Source organism: Prunus avium, chromosome 6 (assembly GCF_965620075.1).
Source record: "Prunus avium chromosome 6, drPruAviu1.hap1.1, whole genome shotgun sequence".
Taxonomy (NCBI): domain Eukaryota; kingdom Viridiplantae; phylum Streptophyta; class Magnoliopsida; order Rosales; family Rosaceae; genus Prunus; species Prunus avium.
In genome coordinates this window covers 12397834-12420359 of record NC_142289.1, presented here as the reverse complement: position 1 = coordinate 12420359, position 22526 = coordinate 12397834, and the positions used below count along the sequence as shown (strand labels likewise).

Genomic DNA, 22526 nt, shown 5'->3' with positions numbered 1-22526 from the left:
TTTATTAAGTTAGTTTTTTTTTTTGTTAAGTAATTTTTTTTTTTTTACGTGGTGTGGTTAGTTAACTTTTTTTACTGAGTGTTAAAAACAAATTTTATTTCACTTCAAACAAGCTGCATTAAAAAAAACAAACAAACAAACAACTTTTTTTTTTTCTCTCTTCTTCTTCTTCATCCTCTTCTTCATCTTCTTCTTCATCATCTCGCCATGCTTCTTAATTCCACCAAAGGAGCCTATAGTTTTGCACTCTGAATATCCTCTTCCGGATTTTTACGCACCGCTTCTTGGGGCTCATCACTCTCGCTCCCAAAAATCACTCTCTTAGCTTCAGCAAAACTAGAGTCGTCATCTCCGCGTTTGCGTTTACTTGGTCGCTCCGAGGCCTCTTGCTGTTTTTGCGTTTCTTTAGCATAAAAAGTTACTAGTTTTGATAACTTTTCATTTTCTGCCCGCAAAAACTCAAGCTAGCATCAGTGCTCCTCTTCCCTTTTTGCCTTATCCTTCTTCAATCTTCTGTTGTCGCACTGATATTCATCAACCAATTTTTGCTATGCCGTCAACTGAGCTTTTAGAAATTGCACCTCATCAGTTTTTCCAATGAGGCGATGCCCCACACTTGCGATACATGCAGCACTCTACACGCCCATTTCCACGACATCGCTCACTAGGCGGTTGTCATCTCTCATTCCCAGTATGCTCAGATCTCTGGGAGTCACCAGACTCCTCGCAACTCCAATGGCAACATCGTTGTCAAGGAGTAACAAGTCATTGACGGTCACGGATCCTCTTAAGGATGCAACATAGGGCGCCCAGACTGGTGCAAGTGATTGCACCCTTGTCTGTGTTGGGGGAGCTAAATTAAGATCCAGAGAAGATTGGAAGGAATAAGCACTACTACAAAAATCGCAATAGACGACGGTAATTCACCGTCGTGTATTTGGTTTTTCAACCGTCGTGAAATCGACCGCATCTTTTTATGCATAAAACCACGACGGTAAATCCCCGTCGTCTATTATTGGTAAAGACGACGCTTTTACTCAAAACCGTCGTCTTTAAATATAATAAACGATAGTTTTTTTTGAAAAAACCGTCGTTGTTTTGCTATATAGACGACGGCAGTTTTTGTGAAAAAACCGTCGTAATTGATGGGTAAAGACGATGATTTTTGTTAATTAAAACCGTTGTCATTTATGAGTAAAGATGTTGGTATTTTGTAAAAACCGTCATTGATTGTATATAAAAACGGCAACATTGTGTTAAAAATAGTCATTGATTATATGTACAAACGACGGTTTTGCCAATAAAACCATCGTTTTATTATCTTTAAATTTGTCGTCTAATATGTTCCCAAGTTGTTACATTGTAGTTTTTTGTTTCCTACGATTCTATAAAACGTTTTTAACTAGAAAACAAATTATAATGCTTTATTAACGAATACATACAATCAAAAATTATTTCTTTCATAAAATTTGAAGATTCAATAGTTATTACATAGTCAACCAATCTTTATTCTATTACATTCATACTTCCTACCTATAATTAGAAATAAAGGAGTTCACAAATTCTACTAATTTGATATGAACTTCATCAATTTGTTCTTGGGTTGACTTAACTCTGCCTTCTTGCACATTTTCCAAGTTGTTGTATTCCTTTCCCTTGTAACAATATCAGCAACATCAGGTCCTTCTACAAGACTTGCAAAATTAACATCAAACTCCACAAATGCAAATCTTATCCAAATATATTTCATTGATTCTAATCACTTACAAAGGGATTACTATCCGACCACAAAAGAAACGCCATAAACACAAATTGAATAAACCAAAGGAACAAACTTAGCTGACTTCTATAATTGTTATAAGATTGTCATGTTACTAAAGTGATTAATCAAGGAACCAGGTTTTAACTATAGGTATCTCCAATTCTCCAACCCAAGCAATATAGGATAGAGACTAAGAGTATCCAAGATACATTCTTAAATTACCGACAACAAAAAAACATTTATACCTTCCCATTATTCAGCCAGACTTAATATTTCTCATCCCTAAAACCTAGACACATGCTTTAAATGATCAACTTATCAGAGATAATTTTACAGCTCACTCCACACACACACATTGAATGCCTAGGAGTTGTATTATTGACTACCCTTTACCTTTGAGAAATTTTCTTTAAACGTTCAACCCATTGCTAGGTGATGGAACATCATTTTATAAGTACCTTCCTTTCAGTTATGGCCACAAAAAGTACTTTCATTTCAGTTTAAATTTCTCATTAAACAAAAACTACTCCAACATTTTTTAGTAGAAAGAAAATTTTATTGCATAAGACAAGAAAAAACATAGGTGGATACGATGGCCACAACAGAAAAACTAAAACTAAAACAGAAAAATAACAGCATCAACTAAGCAGAACCCTGAAAATTACTCCAACAATGATGAGCAACACCTGTAAGTCAAATATATTTACAGAAAAGAAAAACAAACAACAGTACCAAAGGAATATCTCTATACACAGAGAGTACACTAAGAAAGATGAAAGCATGTTATGCAGTTACAATGTAATGACATTTAAAACGTTTCTAACCTTACCAAAATTTATTTATTGGGAGTCACTTTATTAGATCTTAACACCAATGAAGTGGATAAATCTATAAAATATTAAACGAATAAAACAATTTGATGGAGTTGGGATACCTTTAAGAGAATTTGAAGGGCACCTCTCATCTTAGTCCTTACTTTATATAAGGGTTTTCATGTTTTCATGTGTAGAGTCAATTGCTGCACGAACACGATTTGATGCATCAGGCCCTAGCTTTGGTTTTGCTGATTTAAACCATTCTTCATTGTTGGTTTTGAATACACATCTGAAACGAATTTGTAGATGCAATGAAGTTAGTCATAACAATTTCAAGTTCATAACAAAACTGCAACTATATCCTTTTGAGAGAGAGAGGGAGAGAGAGAGCTTGTCACCACAAAAGAAAGTACGTTGTCAGTTCCACAAACGTATTCAAAGCATTTGATAATCAGCAGTAGTATTACACCATTCTAAGTAAACTTAATACTTGTGCCTTTATTTGACCCAATGTGCTGGCTACTAGTAACAATTAGAACTCAAAATATCCTAGGAAGATAATTCTAATCGGATGTAATGAGAGGTGATTTTTCTTTTTTAAACTGCAGAATACTCACAGCTCATCAACATTTGGGTGGAAAATCTTGTTCATTAAGCCATTAGTAAGAAGATTTATATGTATAGCACCGGGACGGGAAGCTCAACGCTGATTTTCCAAACCCCACCTTCATAAAGACCTGCAACCACCGCATCACACAAACTATATTATACCAAAATGTGTTTTAAACAATGTCTAAACGAAAGCTAATAGGCATTAGAGCCTCAGCCACTAAAAGACTAGTGGAGAAAAAGAAAACATTAGTTTCCAAAACGCATTCATCTAAGAGCAAACTCAATTAATGTCTACCAAAAGACAAACAAAGATTAAAAACTTTCCATTTATTGTCTCCACATTTGAGTCACTCATCATCCTTAAAAACATTGAAAAAGACATTAAACATAGCTTTATATTGTACCAGAGAGGAAGGCAGCAACATGATTTAAATTACTTGTACCAACAAGACTACAGATTCCCCTTTGGTTCCAAAAGGGAGGAATCCAGTCTTAAGAAACATAAGACCCAGATTACAAAGGTTGGAGATAATACAGTAACCAACAACTTACAACTTCATGACATCCATCTCTCTCCTCTTGCTTGGAGACAATCGAGATGTTAACTGGATAAATTAAATTCCCAAACCTTTCAGAAATATATCAAAATATAATTAACTTTTCAAGGAAATAAATATCAGAGAAATCAAATCTATTAAACCATAGATTGGTTATACAAATATGGAGGTTGAAATTGAAACAGACTAATATTGAAACTCTGGGCAGCGACTAATTCGATGTCGTCTCTGTACAGACCAACTTTGGCTACTAGGCCACCAATCCTTTCAAATCCTTCACCACACAACATCAAATCAAGACCATTTGGCAAACCCCAAAAAAATTTCCATAGCCCAAATAAATCGAAACCCTAACTCTGGAATACCTTTTTCTCTATATGGAATTGTGGAATCAGAGAAAATGAGAGAGAGAGAGAGAGAGAGAGAGAGAGAGGATGAGGAGACTAACCTTGAAGATGTTCAACGAAACCTGCAACAGAACTCTAAGACACGAATTTGGCTAGAGAAGTAACACGAGGGAGATGGCGAGCTCAGAGAGCTCGGTGACATGGAGAGCGTGAGGGAGATGGTGACCTCGGCGAGCTCGGTGACCTGAACAGCAAGACGGAGATGGTGATCTCGATGAGTTCAGTGTCCTAGACGGCGCGAAGGAGATGGCACTTCAGAAACATGAGAGAGAGTTGAGAGAGAGAGGGTTCGTGAGAGTACAGAGAGGGAGCGAGGGTTCACAGATTTCTTAATTCTTCCCTTCCTAAAATCTGACAAAAACTTGAGAGTATTTTTACTCCCTTTCCAAACGGCTCTTTGCCTTCTAGGAAGCTTGCTTGTGTTTATTTATTAACCCATACTCTTGTTCCCTATAAAAAAAAGTCTTTTATTTTAATAAACTTGCTGTTTCAAATGGGAACTTGCGACACCCATGCTTCTTGGTTATCTCATTCCCTAATCTTGTCAGCTCTCTTTGTCTACCACCTTATCCAAGTGATGGGTTATAAGCTACCTTTTATTCCTCTCTTCAGACCTTGTCCTAAGAGCGGCTTCTTGTGTTTAGAAAACAGACAGCACATGCTGTTTGTTTATTCTCTTGCTGACTTGCTGTGTCTTGCACGGCTCCTTGGTTGATTCACTTTGGTCAGCAGCATGTTTGTTAAACTCAGTTTTAAAAGCTCTCTATATATGCTTCTTGCATATCAATTTCGTTGAAAAGGCTTTAGCCCATGCATTCTGAATAGAGGTCACTTGCCTCCTTTGAGTCATGTTTTGAAAACTGAAAAACCAGTGGGAATAAAGCTCCGAAAAGAGTTTCCTTCCCTTCTGTCAATCTTTAAATGGCTGACTCGTTTTCTTTAAACTAAATCTTCATATATGTTTCAGCTAGTATATGTTGCTTGAGAGTATACGATTGATGGTACACATATAAACTTCTCCAAGTATACATTTACAAGATTCCGGCTGTAAACTGTTTTTGTTGTTGTAATGTTGAATTAAACTATATGTTTCAAATACATTATCTTTAGTTTATTCTTCACAACACTAAGGTTTCGTTTGTCTAGCTCAATCATACTTTATGATTGAGATAGATGAATCTGTGAAACCACAACTCACTGCATACATCAAATCATATACAACTAGAGCTTGGTGCTCATGAGAGGATTTGCTGCTAAGAAACAAAGAAATGGTGCTTGCTGAAAGGGTGATTGAAGCTGCCTATAGGTGATAGATTGAGCTAAGTCTTCCTTCATTTCTTGTATTTCTTAATGAGTGGATTGGATCTCTCCTAGCTTGGTGCTCCTAGTTTTTTTCCCATTTGGGTTTTCTGGGTCAACAAATCTTGTGTGTTGCTTGCTGTCTTCTGTTATTTGTCTTACCTTGTTAATCACCTAATTATATTTGTGTTTGTGTGTTTGAATTAACAAGAACTTTTTAATTGGTTGGCCCTTGACCTGTAGCCTACTTCACCCCCCCTCTGTAGGTGTTTAGTGCTTAGGGCTGGTTTTACAATTGGTATCAGAGCGGGCACTACACCTTAAGTAGTGTAGATCCGACTCTAAGTCATCTCTATGGAAAGAGATAGAGCTCATGGCTCTGTGGCTCACCCACCATTATTTAATGGTGAATACTACTCTGCTTGGAAACACAAGATGCGTGCCTTCTTACTTGCCTTAGATTCTAAGGCTTGGAAAATGACTACAGATGGTTGGAATCCTCCAACCACCATTAATCCTTTTGGGGAACGTGAATTAAAAGAGGAGGATGTCTGGACTGTTGAAGAACAGATTTTAGCAAACTCAAATAGGAAAGCCTTGAATGCCTTGTTTGTTGCTGTGAACCCTGAACAATTTGCCTATATTGAAAACTGTGATACTTCTAGAGAAGCTTGGGATATTCTTAGGCTTACTCATGAAGGAGATGAGAAAGTTAAAGAAGCTAAGTTAGACATGGTTAGTGCTGAGTTTGAGAGTCTTAAAATGCAAGACTCAGAAACCATTCAAGAATTCTATGCAAAGTTTAGTGCCTTAGCTAACTCCTCTCACAACCTAGGTGAAAAAATCCCAGAAATAAAATTGATAAAGAAATTCCTTAGATCCTTGCCTAATAGGTTCGATGCTAAGAGAACTGCTTTTTCTGAAATGAGAGATCTCACAACTGTTAAACTTCATCAAGTCATCGGGTCGTTCAGAACCTATGAAATGGAAATGAATATGAACCTCTCTAAGAAAGCCAAAAATATTGCTCTCAAGTCTGTCAAAGAGGAAGAAAGTTCTTCCTCTCTAGATAATCTTGTTACTGAGGACGAGATGGCTCTTTTTACCAGACAGCTCAGGAAGTTTCTCAAACTTAGAAATTCAGGAGGTAATCAAAATAATTTTCAATTGAACTCTGGTTTTGACAAAAATAAGAATGCTGCTCATTCTGATTTTAGAGAAAAGAAACCAGGAGGTTCCGTTAAATGTTATGAATGTGGTGGTATAGGTCATATTGCTCATGAGTGTGCAAACACTCTTAAAAAGCAAAGTCAGTTAAGTGATAGTGAAGATGATTCTATGAATGACTCTTATGATGATGATAGTATTGTTGCTTTTGTTGGTAAATTATCCACTAAATCTGATGAAGAAAGTGATAATGATGTTGAATTAATTGATAGTGAGGATGAGTTAATTCAAAAGTATGAAGAACTTGTGCAAGCTTCTTATAACATTAAGAAACAAAGTGTGCATCTTTCCAGTAAAGTTGTCAAGCTACAACAAGAAAATACAGACTTGTCTAACCTTGTGAGTCAACTTAAACAAGAAAATGAGAAGTTAAAATTTGACTTAGACTTGTCTAGAAAGAGGGAAATTGATTTTACCATTGGTGCTGAAAAAATAGATAACATGATGAAAATGGGAAAATCTTTTGGTGACAATTATGGTCTTGGCTTTACTCCAGAAACTGTCAAAATAAATGAGACAGTCAAATTTGTAAAAGCTGTGGATTCTGTGGAAACTGTGGATCAATCCGAAACTTATATGGCTCAATCCGTATCAGTTATGGATCAATCCGGTGTCAGCAAGTATCAATCCAAACAAATACAGAATCTGCCCTCTGTTAAGAATTCCAGAACTAAGGGTAATGCTTCAGGATCAGGTATGTCTAAGAAAAATGTCTTCATCCCTGTGTGTCATTTTTGTAATAAAAAGGGGCACATTAGACCAAATTGCTTCAAACTAAAAGGAAAGAATGTTTCTCTAAGTTTAGAAAAACAAGTTCAAAATCTGTTAAGTGAAGTTGCAATTATTTCAAACATGTTAAGACCTAACCAAGCAACTAAAATGCCAACTGAAAAGGTTTGGGTGAGAAAAACTAATCAAACTTGTCTTATTGCCTTGAATGCTTTATCTATGAAAAATTCTAATGATTGGTATTTTGATAGTGGTTGCTCTAATCACATGACTGGTGACAAGAGCTTGTTTCTTAATTACTCTCCCATATCTAATCTTGGGAGTGTGACCTTTGGTGATGGTAGCAAGTCAAGTATACTAGGAAGAGGAACCATCTTTGCTCCAGGAATTAATATGCTTGAAAATGTCTTCTATGTTGAAAATCTGAAATCAAATCTAATTAGCATTAGTCAACTTTGTGATCAAGACACTTGCAATGTTAGTTTCAGTAAAGGAAGATGTGTTGTCTCAAACAAAGAAGGAAATGTTGTCTTGACTGGTCTAAGATCGAGTGATAATTGTTATTGTGTGGAGACCAATTTGTTTTCTAATGATCTTGCGAATATTGAGAATCTGTCCAAAAGGGAAAATCATGTGTCTGTTGTCACTCAACTACCTTCTTCTAAAACTAATGAGCCTATCACTTCTGAGGTTGTTCACACTTTTGTGGAACCTATTCTTGCTCCTTGGGTTAGTAAGAATCATCCTAGTGATCTCATCATAGCCAGTCCTCATGCTAGAGTTAAAACAAGAAGACAAATTGTTGAGGAAACTAATTCTGTTTGTTTCATGTCTGAAATTAAACCAAAGAACAAAAAGCTTTATATCTTTAAATTCTTTGATCTCATTAGTGACATGTTTCTCAATGCTTGCATGCTCTTTCATCTGTTTTTATTTTGGGATGCAATTGTAATTGATTTGGTCTTAATCACAATATGTTGCTGTTCATTAAGTCTCTGTGCGGACATAGACAAAATGTTCAAATCTGTGCATATATGGATTGATACAAATTGTTTCCGTATTAATACTTTTGGTATTTTTACCAATCCCTGTGGAACTTGCAGCAACCCTTATCATTATCATATCAATTTGTCTGTTTGTCATTCCAATCCAGGTGGTTGTTGTACCTTCATTTGTTGTTGGTGTAACAGTCCTTGTCATCATGTACCAATACGTTTCTGTTTGTACCAATTCTTGTGTTTCAAACTAGCAAATACTTGTGCTTTGTTTATGGGGGAGATTGTATTGCTTGGTTTGTGGGGGAGCTTGTACTGCTTGGTTTGTGGGGGAGCAAAATGGACAAGCTCCATTGTCCTGCTTCTCACTTTGCCTTTTCTAAGACAAAATGGGGGAGAAAATTGCAATTCTATAGACTAAACTCTGTTTATTTTTGGAACCTTATAGTTGAACTCTTTTAATCCTTCTTGTGAAGCTTGTGCAGGTTCCATGTTCTATCAATGTCTTCTGATAGTTTTAGATGAGTTAGTCCTTGAATTTCAATTTGGTTTTTTGTTTAAGAAAAGGCCAAAGGGGGAGATTGTAAGGTTTTTATTTGGACCTTTATTGTATTTTGGCTCTTCTCTTAAACCAACAAAACCCTTGTAATATTAATTAGATTCTAGGTTAGAATCAGTGTGGGTTGAAGGGCTTCCAAGTCTCCTCGTTGCTGGACAAAAGGTAAATCATTTGCATTGTTCACATGGATTAATCCATATTCACTTGGATTAATCCAACGTACATTCATGCTGTTGTCTGTTCTTTGTATTAATACTTTCTATGAAAGTATTAATCCATTATGCGTCTGTCTTTTACAGCTTTGACAGATTTCTTAATTCTTCCCTTCCTAAAATCTGACAAAAACTTGAGAGTATTTTTACTCCCTTTCCAAACGGCTCTTTGCCTTCTAGGAAGCTTGCTTGTGTTTATTTATTAACCCATACTCTTGTTCCCTATAAAAAAGTCTTTTATTTTAATAAACTTGCTGTTTCAAATGGGAACTTGCGACACCCATGCTTCTTGGTTATCTCATTCCCTAATCTTGTCAGCTCTCTTTGTCTACCACCTTATCCAAGTGATGGGTTATAAGCTACCTTTTATTCCTCTCTTCAGACCTTGTCCTAAGAGCGGCTTCTTGTGTTTAGAAAACAGACAGCACATGCTGTTTGTTTATTCTCTTGCTGACTTGTTGTGTGTTCGGTTCATTTTTACACATGATTTTTCATGTTATTCACCCACTATTTGGAGTTAGTTCTTGACATTTTATAGCTTTTTACTTCCTTTTTGTGTTTTCTTAGATTTTACCTTGGTTGGGATGAAAATGAGCTAAAAGTGCATTATTAGTTATAAATTCTGTTTTTGTTCATTTTCGTAGGTCAACTTCTTGGCCTGGGATCAACATGCTCTGGTGCTCGGATGAGGTCGTGATCTTCATGAGACTTGTTCCAATGGATGTTAACTACAACATATCCAAATTTGACCTCCATTGGACAAGTATTGCCTATCCAACCAATCCAGCATGTTACCACAGCTCTGGAAATCCGGATTTGGCCAGCTTTTACCTCCTTTGTGTCATCTTAATTTCTTGTTACCATAACTCTTGGTAACAAGAAGTTACCTTAGCTTTGAGATATTTTCTGAAGCAATTGGCATCTTATTGAGGACAAAGCTTCATCATGGCAAGGGGACAATGGGCTAAGGCTTTATCAAAGGTGGTAGTTTAATATTAAAAGGTAAAAGCTGGAAAGGAGGAGAGAGGGAAGGAAAGGAATTGCAATCTGAAGTTGGGGGAGCCTTTTGAACGTGGAAAAGGAAGTCATTGAGGAGATTACACAGAGGAGAGCAGATTTTGGAGAGCTTGGAGCTTGGAGAAAGCCAAGGTGCAGCCAAGCTAAGTGGAGAAGAAAGCTTCCACCATTGATGACCTTGAAGCTTTCATCATCTTCTCAAAATCTGTAAACTCTTTCTAATTTTATTTTGAATTTGTATTTGGAATGAGTATGAGCAACTAAACTCCATAGCTAGGGCTTAGGTTGAAGCCCTAAACATGATTACCTTATTGTTTTGATGCTTGAGTGTATGAATTTCTAGATATTGTTGATGAATTCCAATTCACCAAATTAATCTATCCTTGATGTGTGTTTTTCCTTGGTTGGCCATCTTTGAAAGCATGCTTCTTGAGATTGTTGGGTTTATGTGTATCTTCATGTTATCCTAAGCAATAAATGGATGAAGTAAGAATCATCCATGTGAATTGGTTTCTTGAATACCTAATGTAAACACCATGCTATTAGGGTTCTTGTGATGTTCATATTCTCTTTGAACTTAATGGGTTTTTCTTGTAATTGAATCAAAGTACTAAGCACACCTAGATTCAATTATAGGGAAGGCACAAGTATTGTAGCACTCGTACTGCACTTTACGTACATTAGAGAGAATCAATGCGTCTTGAGCCACTCGTACTGGTCTTGATTGCGAACATCTTCATCAACACGTTTAGAGTTCATCACTTGAGTATTCATGAACATTGGTAGAATTGTTTAGGGTGGATTCCGAAACCCTAGTGTTTGTTACATCTTGATTCCACTCTTTGATAATTCATCTCTGCCTTTCTTATTCAATTTTAAAGTCCATTTACTTTCATGCAATAGAAATAGGTCACTTCAAACAAATCAAACCCCCCCCCCCCCCCAAATGTGTGTGTGAGTTGCGTGTTTGACACGTTATGTGTCTTTGTTACTAAATTTTATCTATTTTCGTAATTGTTTTGGACTTTTGGTCTGCGTTGTGTTCTTGCATTTTCTGTGCTGAATCCAACCGTATAAAGAACGTGAATTTTGGACGTACGGTTGGAAAGTTATAGGCAAAACATTGGACAGAGGTCGAAACTGAAAAACAGAGAATTCGACTCTGCCCAAAAACGACCGGTCGCTTTTACCTGACGACCGGTCGCTTTTCACGTCAAAACAGAGAATTTCGACTCTGCCCAAAAAAGACCGGTCGCTTTTACCTGACGACCGGTCGCTTTTCACGTCAAAATTTGAGTTTCGACTCTGCCCAAAAACGACCGGTCGCTTTTACCTAACGACCGGTCGCCAGACCAAAAACGACCGGTCGCTCTTACCTCACGACCGGTCGCTGGTCACTGTTCACAGCACATTTCCTTTTTTTTTTTGTGTTTTGTTTGTTTCTTTTACATTTCTTTACTTTCTTTTTAGTTTTAAATTTGCATTTTTTGCATTGTGGTGTGTTAGTTGAGTGTTCTCTTTGTACTCGAATTAGAACATATAGCCAACCGACAAGTTCTTCGTGGGATCGACCCCGTACTTACATAATCTATACTTCGATAGATTCGTGCACTTGCGGGTATTTTTAATTGATTGTTTGCACATTAAATTGTGTCCTTTTAGGAATGCAACAATTTTTGGCGCCGTTGCCGGGGAACTGGCACGGTTGCTTATTTGTTTTGTTTGAGTATATTTAGAGTACTTAATTTTATTTTCATTTTTCTTTGTTTGTCGTTTCATTTTATTTGAGTTTGTTTTTGTTTCTTCTTATTGCAGGAACACTCTGTTTATGTCCCTTTTGAATTTGGATATTTCATTAGATTGCACAATAGAAGATATCCAAGCTCAAGCTTTGAGAGAAAGGAACATCCAACTAGCTGTGTCTACTCCATTGCCTTTGTCATTCTCACCGTTTTCATCATCACCAAGCTCACCAAAAGTCGAGTCACCTCCACCGTCACCAATGGCAGCCGCAGCTGGAATTGTGGAACTTACTATGCAAGAATACTCTTCTCCGCCAACAACTGGACAACCATCTTGCATAGTAACATCCACTTTGGAAAACTTTGAGTTGAGATCGGGCATGATACACATATTGCCTAAGTTCTTGGGAAATCCTGGAGAAAATCCTAATGCACATATCCTAGACTTTGAGGAAGTGTGTTCCACAATAAAGATCGAAGGCATGAGTAGTGATGAGATAAGAATGAGACTTTTCTCATTTAGTTTGAAGGATAGAGCAAAGGAATGGCTTCACTATCTACCTCCAAATTCCATCACAACATGGACAGATCTTGCTTCAAAGTTCTTGCAACATTTTTTCCCAGCACAAAGGACAAATGAACTCCGAAGTCAGATTACTGGAATTCTGCAAAGGCCGGGAGAAAGCTTCCAGGATTATTGGGACCGTTTCAAGAAACTTCTAATCATTTGTCCGCATCATAATGTACAAGCTTGGCTTCTAATGCAGCACTTCTATGAAGGACTTTTTGAAGCGGATCAAAATAATGTGAATGCAACTGCCGGAGGAACTATAATGACCAAGACTCCAACACAAGTGCGAGAAATATTTGATCTTATTGCTGCAAATGCTCGCCAATATAATTCAAGGCAAAAACCAGTCAGAAAAGGGGAATCCTATGATGTAAGTACCCTTTCTAGTATGGAAGCTCAGATTGCAAACCTAACCAACATGGTGAAGAAATTGGCACCGGGATCATCCAAGGTTTGTGCATTTTGCTCCACAATTGGTCATGACACTGAGGATTGTCCCTTGGCACATGAGGAAGCAAATGCAGTGGGCTCATTTCAGAGAAATCAGTGGCCTAAGAATGATCCTTTCTCACAAACATACAATCCGGGGTGGAGAAATCATCCAAATTTCAGGTGGAGTGACAATTCGAATGTTCAACAAGGGCCAACTCAACCACCTCAAGGGCCAACTCAACCACCTCAAGGCCAACAACATACTCGCCCACCTCATGGTCAAATGCACTACTACAATCCACCACAACCACCACCTCAACCACAATCTACAGGAAAATCTTTGGAAGAACTTGTTGCTTCCATGGCTAGAAACACAGATAGTTTCATCACTGAGACAAAAAGCTACATGCAGAGGAATGACACCCACATGCAGAAAACGGATAAGGCCATTGCCAATCTAGAAACTCAAGTGGGACAAATTGCTACAGCTTTGAGTCAAAGGGAACCTGGTATGATGCCTAGCCAACCAGTGATTAATCCAACTGGGCGGGAGCATGTTCAAGCAGTTACCTTGAGAACTGGTAAGGTAATTGGTGAAATTAATAGTTCTAAAGATTTAATTCAAAATGTTGATGACATGCAGGTTGAACAAGTGGCTGAGCCTAAAGAAAAGGATGAAAGCAACAAAGAGAAAGATAAGCAAGCAGCTTCTTCATCCGAGTGGATCCCAAAGCATGAACTTGCAAGAAGGGCAAGAAAGGAGAAGGTAAGTCGTGAACCTACTAATGAAGAAATCTTACGTGCTCCTTTTCCTCACAGGCTTATGAGTTCCAAAAAAATTCAACAAGCCAAGGAAATATTGGAAACCTTCAGAAAAGTGCAAGTCAATATTCCTCTCTTGGATGCAATCAAGCAAATTCCGACTTATGCAAAGTTTTTGAAGGACCTTTGCACCAACAAGAGGAGATTCCAAGATCATGAAACGGTTGCACTAACGGAAGAAGCTTCTGCTGTTTTGCAAAGGAAACTCCCTCCCAAATTAAAAGATCCAGGAAGTTTTACAATTCCTTGCATTATTGGAGATAAATTGTTTGACAAAGCTTTACTTGATTTAGGTGCTTCAATTAATCTGATGCCTTATTCTGTTTTTGAAGCCCTTAACTTAGGTGATCTTAAACCAACTTCTGTCAGCATTCAATTGGCGGACCGATCAGTGAGATATCCAAAAGGAATTTTGGAAGATGTACTTGTGAAAGTAAATGATCTCATTTTACCAGCTGACTTTTTGGTGCTAGAAATGGAAGAAACTCCTATTCCGGGTGCGGATCTTCCATTGATTCTTGGCCGCCCTTTCATGGCCACTGCAGATACTGTGATCAATGTTCGACAAGGAACATTGACAATGACAGTTCAAGGGGAAACAATAAAGTTCAAAGTATATGATGCCTTCAAACTTCCCAATGATGAACATGAATGTTTTCGTATTGATACATTGTGTCATATTGTGCAAAATACATTTAATAGTACTCATGGTACAGATTCATTAGAAAAGGTGTTGATACAAAATCCTCAAGTTGCTGAAATTGTTGACGATGAGTTACTTGAGGCTGTGAAATTCCTTGATGCATGTCCAGCCATACCACGTAAGTACACTCCAAATTTTATACCTTTGCCAGTCAATACTGAAAAGCTTGTTCCTTCTCTTGACAGGGCACCCGAGTTAGAGCTCAAACCATTGCCATCCCACTTGAAGTATGTTTATTTAGGTAAAACAGAGACATTGCCCGTGATTATTGCTAGCAATCTCAATGTGGAAAATGAACAGAAGTTGATGCAAGTGTTAAGAGAACACAAGGGAGCAATTGGTTGGAGTATTGCGGACATCAAGGGAATAAGCCCAACAAGATGCATGCATAGAATTTTACTGGAAATTGATTCCAAACCCACAAAGGATGCTCAACGCAGGTTAAATCCAATCATGACAGAGGTAGTCCGAAAAGAAATTCTGAAGCTATTGGATGTGGGTATAATTTATCCTATTTCCGATAGCAAGTGGGTAAGCCCGGTCCAAGTGGTTCCTAAAAAGTCAGGAATAACTGTTGTAAGAAATGAGGAAAATGAACTTATTCCTTCTCGTGTCAAAACGGGATGGCGTGTTTGTATTGATTATAGAAAATTAAATACCGCCACCCGAAAAGATCATTTTCCATTACCATTTATTGACCAAATGCTTGAACGTCTTGCAGGTCACAGTTACTACTGCTTCTTGGATGGCTATTCAGGATACAACCAAATTGCCATCGCTCCTGAAGACCAACACAAGACGACATTCACATGTCCTTATGGTACCTTCGCCTACCGGCGTATGCCATTTGGATTGTGTAACGCCCCGGCCACCTTCCAACGATGCATGATGAGTATTTTCTCCGATATGGTAGAAAAATTTATTGAAGTATTCATGGATGATTTTAGTGTGTTTGGTCATTCATTTGAATCATGCCTTAACAACTTGTCTTTAGTTTTGCAAAGATGCCGGGAATGCAACTTAATTCTCAATTGGGAAAAGTGTCATTTCATGGTACAACAGGGAATTGTTTTAGGTCATGTGATTTCCAGTCAAGGCATTGAGGTTGACAGAGCCAAAGTAGATGTGATAAGCGGTTTGCCACCTCCCACATCAGTGAAAGAGATCCGATCCTTCTTAGGACATGCCGGGTTCTATAGAAGATTCATAAAAGATTTTTCTAAGATCTCTCGACCATTGTGTAGCTTGCTTGCCAAAGATGCAAATTTTGATTTTAATGATGAATGTTTGGCAGCTTTTCAAAAGCTCAAAACTCTTCTCACAACTGCACCGATCATTATGCCTCCAAATTGGAATTTACCTTTTGAATTAATGTGTGATGCATCTGATTTTGCAGTTGGAGCTGTATTGGGACAAAGAGTTGAGAAGAGATTGCATGCCATATATTATGCAAGCCGTACCCTTAATGATGCTCAGTTGAACTATTCAACTACTGAGAAAGAGCTTTTAGCTGTAATTTTTGCTTTAAAGAAATTTCGTTCGTATTTGATAGGCTCTAAAGTAATTGTTTTTACTGATCATGCAGCTTTGAAATATCTCTTGGCAAAGAAGGAAGCAAAACCAAGATTGATACGATGGGTTTTATTGCTCCAAGAGTTTGATATAGAAATCAGAGATAAGAAGGGATCGGAAAATGTGGTAGCTGACCACCTTAGCCGATTGATCACTAACTCCAATACCGAAGAAGACACTCTTCCTCTTCGTGAATCCTTTCCTGATGAGCAACTTTTTGCATTACAAGTTTCTGACCCATGGTATGCTGACATTATCAATTTTCTTGCTACAGGAAATATACCAAGGGACTTGTCAAGAGGTCAAAAGGACAAATTGCTGAAAACCACCAAGTCCTATGTGTGGGATGACCCATATTTGTGGAAGTATTGTTCGGACTCCGTGATTAGGCGATGTGTTCCCGAGACCGAATCTCAGTCCATACTCACATTCTGTCACTCGAACGCATGTGGTGGCCACTTTGGAGCCAAGAAGACAGCATTAAAAGTTTTGCAAAGTGGATTCTATTGGCCAAGCTTGTTCAAAGATGCCTCACAATTCTGTCTATCTTGTGATAGATGTCAACGGATGGGTAACATTTCATCTCGAAATCAAATGCCTTTAAATCCAATTCTAATTGTTGAAATATTTGATGTATGGGGAATAGATTTCATGGGTCCATTTCCTTCATCTTTTGGAAATCTATTTATTCTACTTGCGGTTGATTATGTTTCAAAATGGGTGGAAGCAATTCCAACCAAGACTAATGATGCGAAAGTTGTTCTTAGCTTTCTTCGAGCCAATATATTTTGTAGGTTTGGAACACCAAGGGCTATCATTAGTGATGGGGGATCCCATTTTTGCAACCGATCATTTGAGACCCTACTCAAGAAGTATGGCATAACTCACAAGGTGTCCACCCCCTATCACCCTCAAACTAGTGGACAAGTGGAGATTTCTAACAGAGAGGTGAAGCATATATTAGAGAAGACTGTTGGTCCTACTCGAAAGGATTGGTCTTTGCGCCTTAACGATGCTCTCTGGGCCTACCGCACTGCTTACAAAACTCCAATCGGTATGTCTCCATTTCGCTTAATCTTTGGTAAACCTTGTCATTTACCTGTCGAGCTTGAACACAGGGCCCTTTGGGCAATTAAGAAGTACAACTTCGACATGAAGGAAGCAGGAAATATCAGAAGGTTACAACTGAGCGAACTGGACGAGCTTCGCAATGATGCTTATGAGAACGCAAAAATTTACAAGGAAAAAACAAAGGCGTTTCATGATAGGCATATCATTAGGAAGTCGTTTGAAATAGGGCAAAGAGTATTACTCTTTACCTCTAAGTTCAAGCTTTTTCCAGGTAAGCTTCGATCCCGTTGGACGGGCCCGTATATTATTACTAATGTCTACCCTTATGGTGCAGTTGATATCCGACATATTAGCACGGGAAATGAATCGAAGGTTAATGGGCATAGGTTGAAAGTCTACCACGAAAATGTTTTGCATCAAGAAGATGAAGTGCTCCACTTCATTGATGTACCTGCTATGGTGCAAAACTGAGTTGGGAAGGTAAGTCCCAAATTAATCTAAAAAAATATATATTTAAAAAAAATAAAATAAAATAAAAAAATAAAAAAAACCCAGAAAACGACCGGTCGCTTTTCACTTGCGACCAGTCGCGAGTCGCGCAAAATAAAAATTACAATCTGTGTAAAAACGACCGGTCGCTTTTCACTCGCGACCGGTCGCTCGTTGGTATTTTGGAAGAATTAGACTCTGCCTAAAAACGACCGGTCGCTTTTGCCAAGCGACCGGTCGCTATTTTGGTTTTCTGAGAAAAATTGTATCTGTTTAAAAGCGACCGGTCGCTTTTGCCTTGCGACCGGTCGCGCTTCGCGAATTTCTTTGTTTTTGAATCTGTTTCAGAGCGACCGGTCGCTCGTCGCGATTTTTTTTTAAAACCGGTTCCTTTTCTTTTCTTTTCTCTCTTCTCTCTCCTCACTTCTTCTTCTTCCCAGCGACAGAACCCTCTCCCTCTTCGTTTTCTCTCTTCTCCCTCCCTCTACCTCCCTCACAACCCACCCTAATCCTAACCCAAATCACACTTTTCTCACTTAATTTTTCGAGTAGAATCCGTTTTTGGCTTCTATTCCTTGAAATTTCAAGTGTTTTCATCAATTTTGGAGGATTTTCAGTTAGGGTTACTGTTCACCCAAGGTAAATTTCGAATTTTTCTTTGAGTTTTCCTTTGATTTTCTTAATCTAATTGCTTTTCTTATTGTTTGTTCGTGATTCTAACTTGTTTTTCTTTGTTTTTGTTGTTGATTGTGGTTTGTGGTTGTGTTGGTGTGATTTTGCTCAATTGGGTATGTTTTTCTCACTCTCAATCTCTTATTTGATTATTATTGTTGTTATTTGTGTTTATTATTGTCTCATTACATTTGTGGTTGAATGTTGGGATTGTGGTTTACATTTTGGAATTTTGGCATAATTGTGCATTGTGATTAATTTTGTGGAATTGTTGAATTTATGCATAATTGTGGTTGAAATTTTGGCTTTGTAAATGCAATTCTGGCATTGTGGTTAAATTGTTGGCATATTGCATGTTTGGGAATTGTGGCATGAATTTTGTTGTTTTCTTGCTTTGTGCATATTGGTTTATTTTCTTTAGATGTCTAGAGCTAGAACCGGTAAGAAAAAGGGTGCATCTTCTTCAGGAAGTGCACCTCAGTCGGAAGAGGCCATGCTCACAGCCACTGTGGTTACTGAGCGTAACCTCGATCTTAGTCCCTCCATCCAAACCGCTGGACTTCTTAAAGTCCAGTACCTTCTTAGGGACCGTAACATATTACCTCTAGCTCGCATCTATAAAAAATACAATGAGTCTGTTGTGCGAGAATTCTATGCTGCTTTCCCTAGTGAGGAGGTTAGAGCTAATGAAAATGTGCCCATCAAGGTTCGGGGCAAAAATGTTGTGCTATCCCCCTCTATTATTTCTGAAATCCTTCACATACCTGTGCATGACACTTCTGCTTGGAACCCTTCTCTGTTATGCCATTTTGACATGCAAAGCGCAACTGAAACACTTTTATATGCTGATCCTACTGCCTTTGCATCTCAAACCAAAAAGAATGTCCTCATTCAGGGTAAATTGACACCCTACTTTGCCATCTTGTGGAGCTTTGTGCGCCACAACATCTACCCTTCCGGCCAACGGTCGGAAATTCCCACAATGGGGGCCAGGATCCTGAAATGTTTGCATGAGGGATATTTTTCCCTACCTATTTGTGACATTATTTTTGAACGCTTGAAGGCTTGTGCACGTAAAAAGAGCATAATCTATTATCCTTGCCTTGTTAGCATGTTATGTGAACGCTCAGGGGTTAGGGCTCGCCCTAATGATATATTTGTTGAGCCCATGGGTCCCATTTCGGACACTTCTGTGTCCAAGAGCATTTCTCAGAGGCGCCATGCACCTGCACCTGCACCTGCTCCGGTGCCACCCCATATGCCACCACCACCGCCACACAGGCCGGCACCACCACCGCCATTCCCACCTGCTCCCAGTATCGACACTTCTGCTTGGGACCCCAGTCATCAAGCCATCTGGGACATGCAAATGATGCAATACCAGCAGATGCAGCTCCAGTTTCAGCAGATGCAGAATATGAGCACTTCCATTGACGCCATTTGGACGCATCTCCAGATGCCAGGTCATCCCGGGACCTCTGCATATGTTGATGGTGATGATGTTGATGGTGATGATGATGATGAGACTGATGATGATCAGTAGTGCTTTGAGCTTTGTACCCTTTTGAACTTTTAATTTATTTTGTTTTTGGGTTATATTTTGAGACGGGTATTAGTTAGTTTGTTTCAACTTTTACTGTTAGTTCAACTTTTATTTGTTTACTATTTCTTTTTTTTATTTTGTGATTATCCATCCCAATTTTTCTATATGGCATTGTTTAGTATTAATTCTCCATCATTTATAAACATTGTTTCATATAAGTTTGGGAAGTAGGTTGCTTTATGATTATGCACTCAGAATTTTGGCTCAAATGCTTATTTCATTCCAAAACATGTGATTCTACACACAAACTTTAAAAAAAAAAAAAAAAAAAAAACAATAAATTTCTGAATCACTTGTTTCTTTTGCATTTTGAGCTAGCTGAGGCTTTTGCTAATTGCCTCTGTCTGTTCTTGCTTGTAGAATCTGCAGCAGCTCTACATGATCTTCGTTCCTTTTCTGCAGCATCTCTACATGCTGGTTGGCGCTGTAGAGCCGCTTCTGCAGGTCCGCCACCAGAGCTTTCAGGGCCGCCACCTCCTCACTCAGTGCCCCGCACTCTCGTGTTCTCGCCAGTAGGCGCATGCCCAAATTTGTGGCCGAGACCGCGTTGAGCACGGTTAGATTGTGGGACTCGTCCACTGCCATCTGATCAGACCTCTGCGCCACATGCAGGTGATCTGCAACTGTCAGTCTGCTGACTGTCATGCCCTCCGGCATTACTACCCTTCGCGGCACCACCTCAGAGAAGTTTGAGGCCGAGCCATGATGGTATGAGGAGTTTTGGAAGATAGGGGTTGGATGAGCCCTTATCTGGGAATTTGGTGGTGCTAGTGACAGCTCAAGGTTGAGATCATCAAGGTGAGTGCATGAGGATGCCATTGTTTTGTTTTTGGATGTTTTTGATGGTTTTCCTTGAATTTGCAGAAAGAAATGCAAGGTACTCTTCCGCTTGCAGAGGCATGGTTTAAATAGACGTTTGCTGATGAGAGATTTGTGGTCCAGCTGTTTGCCATTTTCTCTCGATACCTACGCTTCACGAGGATTTTGCGGTCGCATGCATTTAGAAGGGAGCATTTCTACTTTCACTTTAATTTTCTTTTTACCTCCGTGTTTTCTGGTGTTTTATGTTTTTTTTTGTGCTTTGTGTTTTGTTTTGTTTTATTTTAATTTTGGGAAGTGTGTTTTCCCTTTCGGCTGTCGTCTTTGTTTTGTTTGGGAAGTGTGCTTCTTTTTCTTCTGCAACTTCATTTCTTTCAATTCAAAAAAATAAAATAAAATAAAATAAAATAAAATACACGGAAAGGGCAAAGACAACCAGGCACACCACTAATACATTAGAAATTATTCTTTCACAGTGCTCGGTGTCTCGGCCATTGGACCTTTGAGTTTAGCCCTATGGCTATCCTCTTCCGGGGCTTCTCGCACAGCCTCTTGGGGCTCATCACTCGAGCTCCCAAAGATCGCACTCTTAGCTTGAGCATACCTACTTTCGCGATCTGTTTTCTTGCGTTTACCCGGTTGGTCCAGGTCCTCCAGCTGCTTTCTCATGTCATGGGCGTAAACACTTACCATCTTTGAGAGATTTTGGTTCTCTTCCCGCAACGCCTCCAGCTGGTGTCGATTCACCTCCACTATCCTTGCCCTTTCCCTTTTTAAACTTTTAATAATACTCTGGCACTCTTCCACCATACTTCGCTCCGCCGCCAACTGACCTCTTAGCACCTCCACCTCATGGGACTTCGCAAGTAGGCGATGACCCACACTTGCGACTGTTGCGGTGCTTTGCACGCTTAGTGCCAGAGCATCGCTCACGACCCGGTTGTCATCCCTTGATCCCAGCACCCGTATATCCTTGGGAGTTACTAGATTTCTAGCAACTCCAAGGGCAACATCGTTGTCCAGCAGTATCGAGTCATTCACTGTCACGTGCCCCCGTGCAGAGGCAAAGTAGGGCATCCACACTGGTGCCACTGCTTGGCACCGAGTCTGAGTCGGTGGAGCTAGGTTGAGATCCAGCGAGAATGGGTAGGAAGAAGCCATTTGAACTTTCTTTTCTTTTTGTTCTTTCTTTTCTCTGTTGTGTGTTTCTGCGTTTGTGTGTTTTTCCCCAACTCTTTCTCTTCTTCTTTTATAGAGTTAGTTTCTACGTAACCCTAGACACGGCGCTTCTGCGTTTTGCGCGGCCCTTACGGCCTATCCCCTTAGGTCACCTCACCTGGTCCACAACCCCTTTAATTACAGTTCCGCCTTTCAGCACTTTTGAGAAACGAAAGTCGTCACACCTTCCTATGAAGCCAATAATTCTGGCTTGGGACCGAGAGAGAGACCGCTGCTTGTCGACACGTCTCTCACTTTGTATCCCGTGACTCACAGGTGCCGAGACTTCAGGGCCCACTTTTTTCTATTTTACTGAGTCCTCGCTCTTTGTGCTTCTGACTTGGTTTCTCTGTTTTATTTACTTTCTTCACTTTTGGGCTTTCGTTTGGGTTGAGCTTTCATTTTGGTTTGTGCGTTTCTTTGGGTTGGATTTCTGCATGTCTGAGACTGTTGTTAGGGCTTACTGTTTTATTTGTTTCTGTTTGGTTTCGTTTTTGTTTTTGTTTCTGCAACCGTGTTGTAGTTGTTTTTCGTGTTTGTTCTTGTATTTACTTGCTTTATTCCCTTTAATTCTTGTTATAACGTTGTTGATGCCTAAATTCTTTAACATTGAGGACAATG

The 22526-nt window shown here is 39.0% G+C and overlaps 1 long non-coding RNA gene and 1 other non-coding gene across 2 annotated transcripts; both read right to left on the bottom strand.

Moving 5' to 3' along the window:
• Positions 1 to 1439: 1439 nt before the first annotated feature.
• On the bottom strand, positions 1440 to 4634 carry LOC110747429 (uncharacterized). The gene is made up of 4 exons (XR_002525197.2): positions 4195 to 4634; positions 3195 to 3314; positions 2697 to 2866; positions 1440 to 1686 (listed from the first exon to the last, which is right to left on the bottom strand). It is a non-coding gene; the product is annotated as an uncharacterized LOC110747429 (long non-coding RNA).
• A 7937-nt stretch (positions 4635 to 12571) lies between these two features.
• LOC148293678 (small nucleolar RNA R71) lies at positions 12572 to 12678 on the bottom strand. The gene has a single exon (XR_015836895.1). It is a non-coding gene; the product is annotated as a small nucleolar RNA R71 (small nucleolar RNA).
• Between the last annotated feature and the right edge of the window lie 9848 nt (positions 12679 to 22526).